Here is a 6,127-nt window from a genome sequence, read left to right as displayed (position 1 = left end):
GGAAAAAGAAACAAAAATAAAAAGATATTTAAAAGCGGTATTATACGCGTGTTAAGCGCGTGTATAACATCACTCCACATAAAATTTGGGATTGTGTTAGGAATAAGTAAATAAATTCACTTTTTAAATGTGTAGGGAGGTAATAAGTCGCCTGATTAGTTGGAGTGTGAACTCGACCTTTCGGAACAAGTTGAGGGTGGAAACCGTGTCTCTTGCTTGTAAATTATAGTTATTGTTTTAAAATAGAGAAAAGACATGTTTTAACCCCTGAACTTGACACGAAAACTTAGTTTGGAAACTAAACAAAAAAAGTGGACCCGCTCATATATATATATATATGAATTAAAAAATAAAATAAAGGTTATACAATTAAAAAATAAAATAAACATTATACAATTAAAAAATAAAATAAAAATAAAAACTCTTCTTCACAATCCCCTCCCACTCCACAACCCCACCCACCATCTTCTTCCCACTCCACAGCCCCCCCCCCCCCGCCACAGCCCCTCCCCCCGCCATAACTCCGCCCCCAGCTGCTTCTTCTTCCCACTCCACAACCCCGCCCCAGCCCCGCCCCCAGTTGCTTGTTCTTCTTGTTCTTCTTCTTCACTCCACAGCCCCCCCACCGCCACAGCCCCCGCCCCCAGCTGCTGCTGCTTCTTCTTCTATATTCTCATCATGCTTTTCTTTTCATTTTCACCATTTTTTAGTTTCTTGATTTTGATTTTCTTTCAAAAATAAAGTTATGGAAGAAATGGGTTTGTTTCAATTCTCACTTACTTCAATTTTACAGTCGATTAGCGTCAGTATCTCCATTGATATTTGAATTTCTCTTCAAACAAAGTTATTTCTTCAGTAGCTGTGCAATTATATTCTAAGTCGATTGCAAAAAAAAACAGAACTGATACATTCGGAGTACTCATCTTCTTCTTTTCCTGAGACTTCATATCAATTGGGTCTTCTTTTATTCATCTTCTTGTTTCAGAATTTCGCATTAGAGAAATCAACCAGGTTTTATCTAGTTCTGGGTATCTATTTCGACTCCAATAATGGCTATCTTGCCCAAATAAAACCAGACAATTAGTTACTACTATATAGTTGCTGCAGTTCTAATTTTTAATCTCAAATTGTAATGGTGATGCAAAATGGGACGGGAGTCAATTCGCTCCATCAAGCTATCAATTTTTAACGGTGGTGAAAGGTCTTATAGAAGGTTAATTATGCAAACCCAAATGTGACGAAGGAGCTTTTGTAGAAGGGATTGAGGCTATGGTGGGGCTAATTTGAGAAGGAGTTGGATGAAATTTGTTGGGCGAGATGATGGTGGTGGTTGTGGATGTGGGTTTAAAGATGATGGTAATGATTTTGTTTTTTGAAGGGCAGTTCGTCCAATTTGCGGCGGCGGTGGCGGTAGTAGCGGCGTAGTGGTTGATAAAAGTAGGGTGAGGATGAGGAGAAAGAAGAAGAAAGAGAAAGAGAAAAAATAATAAAAGAAAAACAAAAAAGGCAATGATGTGGCATAGTATTTCTCAGCATTTCAGGCATACAATTTTTCACCTTGAAAAGGCGAAAAAAGGGAGGCATTTCTGTAAGAGTTTAACTTCTATACACTAATAGCGCAAAAGGATTTTTATATTATCAGGTCACCAAAAAGATAATTACAAGTAACTATCTATAATAAGGGAAACTAACTACTTGAGAAATACGACAGGTATGGTGGAACTATTTACGTGAAAAAATAAGACAGACAACAGATTACAACAGGTTAAATTACACTGATAGTGTAAAATTAATAAACTGACAGTAAATAAGCTAAATTCTTTCACAAAACTGGTTTCATTACCTGTAGGCACCGGAATGACCACATCTGCCTTATCAGCAACACGTCCGACAGTAACTGCACCCTAAAGAATGTAACAAAACTTGCTTTCAATATTTGAAACTGGAAATTTGATTGTTATGAAAGAGCATCACATCATAATACTTACGGAAGGTATTTCAAGAGAGCGTGGCTTTGCAGTGGGAGAACCGATGTGCTTTGTGTCTCCATCACCTTAATTTGATGTATTCAATATTTGATAGTGAGTCAAAAGCTCTAAGCTAAACATAAATGGATGACAAGATCACAAGAAATTCTTAAAACTCCTTTGTATCGTATCGTTAACCATATTTAGAAGTTTAGTACAGCCTGCAGGTTATATTGCTCGGACCGGTCAATAGTGGTGCCATAGCCGTGCCGTATCCTTAAAAAAAGCACTACTGTTGGAGGATTTAGGGGGTAAAATATTTCACCTTTAAGTTCTGTATCAAACTCAACTTTTAAAACACCAACTCCATTCCCAACATTACTTTTTAGCATTCAATTGGTACACATTAACATATAAATCAAGAACCAATTTCATTTCACCAACAATATGTCTCTATTTCACATAAGATTGACTAAGAAAGCAAACTACCTAAAAGAACATACACGTCCATTTTACCAACAAAATCTCACTTTGAAATGCTCAATAATATTACGCAACATTGACTAGAAAGCTGTTCTACCTTGGTAGGAGTAAGGTCTGTGTACACTCTACCCTCCGCAGACCCCACGTTGTGGGATTTCACTGGGTTGTTGTTGTTGTTATTGACTAGAAAGCTGATTTCGTTACCCATACTAGCAATGGTAGACAAAACAATGCAACTCAATGATGACTTAGTGAAAAACTACTCGAATTTTGAGACATTTTATTTATAGAATCGGAGAAGAAGTTGAAAATTAAAAGCCTAACCCTACGAATTTAATGGTAAAATAAAAAAAAATCTTGTGAAAATATTGGAGCTGATGAAGATCCTAACAAATGAGTATTCTAATTTCAAACTGGTAATTAAAAAGGAGGGGTTTAAAATGGGGAATACATTAGGGGTGGGGGTTTAATTATTAATGGGTGGCAATTTTTCCAAAATAAATAAATTGTAATTTTTAATAGGGAAAACAGTTTCTGTTAGCCAATGATGGCAAATTTTGGGCCATTTGGCTAATAGGGATGAGAGGGTGAACACTAAAATAGTAGTAACCAAACTCAAAGAAATTTGACTTTTTTTTTATGAAGGCAAATTGATAAGAAAAGATATTTCCATGTGTATAAAAGCACAAGGGAATGGGCCCCTAGTTCAAGTATAATAGCATAGGGTGGTGCAAGGGTGAAGATATTAGAGTGGTTTGGCACTCCTGGTCAACTTTATTTTGTTCGAGCTTTCTTTCTTGTGATTGAAATTTCTTCAATTGAATGAGACACTTTTGAAACGGAAGGTAAAGTTTTTCTATATTGAATACATTAGGGTATATTTGGCCATTTTCTGCAGAAGATATAATGACATACTAGTCTTTTAGTACAGAAGAAAAAGAAACAAAAACCAAGTAATATACAAAGTGGTGGGAAAGAAAAACAAAGGGGTACTTAAACCCAAGTCAAGAAGAAAATGGACAAACATAAGTTCAACAAAATCACACATATATATATATATATATATCCTCTGTTTACAAAATTATTGCAGAAAAATGGAATTTGTGACTTTTTAGCTGCTGCTTGGCTCTTCTTCTTTTGTATTAGCTTCAACTTCTTCTGGTTCAGAATCAGATGCAGTAGTTTCCAACTTCTCAAGCTTTGCGACTCGAAATATTGCCAAATTGGTATCCCCTGAATGAGTAATTTTTTGAAAAGACAATCAACTTGAGGTAGCAGAAAGTTGACACATACAATATACGAGTTTAACTTCTATAAACAGACGGTTTAAAAGAACTTTTAAAGTATCAGGTCACCTAAATGATAACAAGTGGGATTGGTAACCCCCCCGCCCCCCTCCAAAAAAAAAAGAAGAAAAAGATAACATGCAACAATAGTTTAAACTACACCAATAGCTTAAATGTCTTTTATACTGTCAGTCTATATAAGTCAAATAATTGATAAAATCGCACAAGCAATACGACCACCCCGTAAATTATAAAAAAATACTGAGAAAAATTTCAGTGAATGGAAATGAAAGCCTGAACATCTACTATAAGTATATGCCTTTTTTTCCCCACAAAGATGATGCGACAAGGCTTTCTCAACATACCTAAGCTAGATATTTGCTTCATGGAATTGGTAAGGGGATCTTTCATACCAATTCCCTAACTGATGATATCCCAACATTCCCCTAGAAATGCTCATAAATCTTTTTCCCTTTTTTTTTTGATAACCGTGGTGTCCGGAACATTTTACGCGCACCTCGACTAATTCCATGGGGTACCTATTACCTCCCACCACTATTGGTATCGGGTAACTCTGTCCATCAACATAGTTTTTTTTCCTTCCCCTTTTACTTATCTTATAAATTTTTAATGTTTCTCATAACATAAAAGACAAGGGACATGAAACATTTCATTTGGTTAATGCTACATATGTACTCCAATATCCAACACTACAGATTAGCCATTAACACATGTTTTTCTCTTGACTTAATTAAGGTGGCCTCACTTTTGAGGACTCTGGCCTAATTAAACCTATTCCCTAATTTATTGCTACACCAATGAATTTTTCATGAGTTTAACTTATATACCTTATATTATTAGAGAGTTTTTACACTATCAGGTCACTTAAAAGATAACTACAAATAACTGTCCATAACCATGACAAGTAGAACTAGTTACCCGAAAAATAAAACATGCATCATGCTATAAGAAATTAAATTACACTGATTATGTGAGGGTTTTTATATTGTCAGTGTATATAAGTTAAATCCAATTTTCATTACTCTTTAAAGGAAGAGGTAAATAGGATGCTGAAAGTAAAATGTAGGATCGGCTACAAAAGTTGTACCAAATGTCACGATACTTCCAGGTAATGCAGCAGCAGCCACACCAGGTTGGAGCCTCTTCTCACCAATGAATGTGCCATTCGTGCTGTCTAAATCTGTCACTACGAGATACTCCTCCATGTTTTGCAACCGAGCATGTACACCAGATACTGTTTTGTACATCAACAGATTTTCAGCTACGGGCAGAAACTAAATGTTTTGTTTGGCAACCAATTTATTACCTTGAGTCTAAAGGCTTTTCATTTCCTTGCTTTAACAATGTTTTAAGAATTGGAAAAGAGGGGATTACATCAAGAAATTAAGTTTGTTTTCATAATCAATATATATATATAAGAGAAATCACAAATTTTAATATCCATAAATTATCTTAGATTCTGGTGGAAGCTGATCAGCATTTCAGGCATACAATTTTTCACCTTGAAAAGGCGAAAAAAGGGAGGCATTTCTGTAAGAGTTTAACTTCTATACACTAATAGCGCAAAAGGATTTTTATATTATCAGGTCACCAAAAAGATAATTACAAGTAACTATCTATAATAAGGGAAACTAACTACTTGAGAAATACGACAGGTATGGTGGAACTATTTACGTGAAAAAATAAGACAGACAACAGATTACAACAGGTTAAATTACACTGATAGTGTAAAATTAATAAACTGACAGTAAATAAGCTAAATTCTTTCACAAAACTGGTTTCATTACCTGTAGGCACCGGAATGACCACATCTGCCTTATCAGCAACACGTCCGACAGTAACTGCACCCTAAAGAATGTAACAAAACTTGCTTTCAATATTTGAAACTGGAAATTTGATTGTTATGAAAGAGCATCACATCATAATACTTACGGAAGGTATTTCAAGAGAGCGTGGCTTTGCAGTGGGAGAACCGATGTGCTTTGTGTCTCCATCACCTTAATTTGATGTATTCAATATTTGATAGTGAGTCAAAAGCTCTAAGCTAAACATAAATGGATGACAAGATCACAAGAAAATCTTAAAACTCCTTTGTATCGTATCGTTAACCATATTTAGAAGTTTAGTACAGCCTGCAGGTTATATTGCTCGGACCGGTCAATAGTGGTGCCATAGCCGTGCCGTATCCTTAAAAAAAGCACTACTGTTGGAGGATTTAGGGGGTAAAATATTTCACTTTTAACATGCTCAGGGGGGTAATAGGTCGCCCGCAAAGGTTGGGTGCATCATAATTAAACCGGCCAAACGTTGAGGGGGCATTTGACTATTTTCTTTAATATAAAAGATAGATATATTTGAGGTTTATTTCTC

General features: G+C 35.5%; 1 long non-coding RNA gene across 1 annotated transcript; it reads right to left on the bottom strand.

The window, feature by feature from the left end:
* Window positions 1–3,281: 3,281 nt before the first annotated feature.
* On the bottom strand, window positions 3,282–5,824 carry LOC132629371 (uncharacterized). The gene is made up of 4 exons (XR_009578205.1): window positions 5,690–5,824; window positions 5,545–5,605; window positions 4,845–4,991; window positions 3,282–3,683 (listed from the first exon to the last, which is right to left on the bottom strand). It is a non-coding gene; the product is annotated as an uncharacterized LOC132629371 (long non-coding RNA).
* Window positions 5,825–6,127: the final 303 nt, after the last annotated feature.

This window comes from Lycium barbarum, chromosome 2, assembly GCF_019175385.1.
Source record: "Lycium barbarum isolate Lr01 chromosome 2, ASM1917538v2, whole genome shotgun sequence".
Lineage (NCBI taxonomy): Eukaryota > Viridiplantae > Streptophyta > Magnoliopsida > Solanales > Solanaceae > Lycium > Lycium barbarum.
The sequence above is the reverse complement of the archived record's forward strand: the minus strand, read 5'-3'. Positions and strand labels throughout refer to the sequence as shown.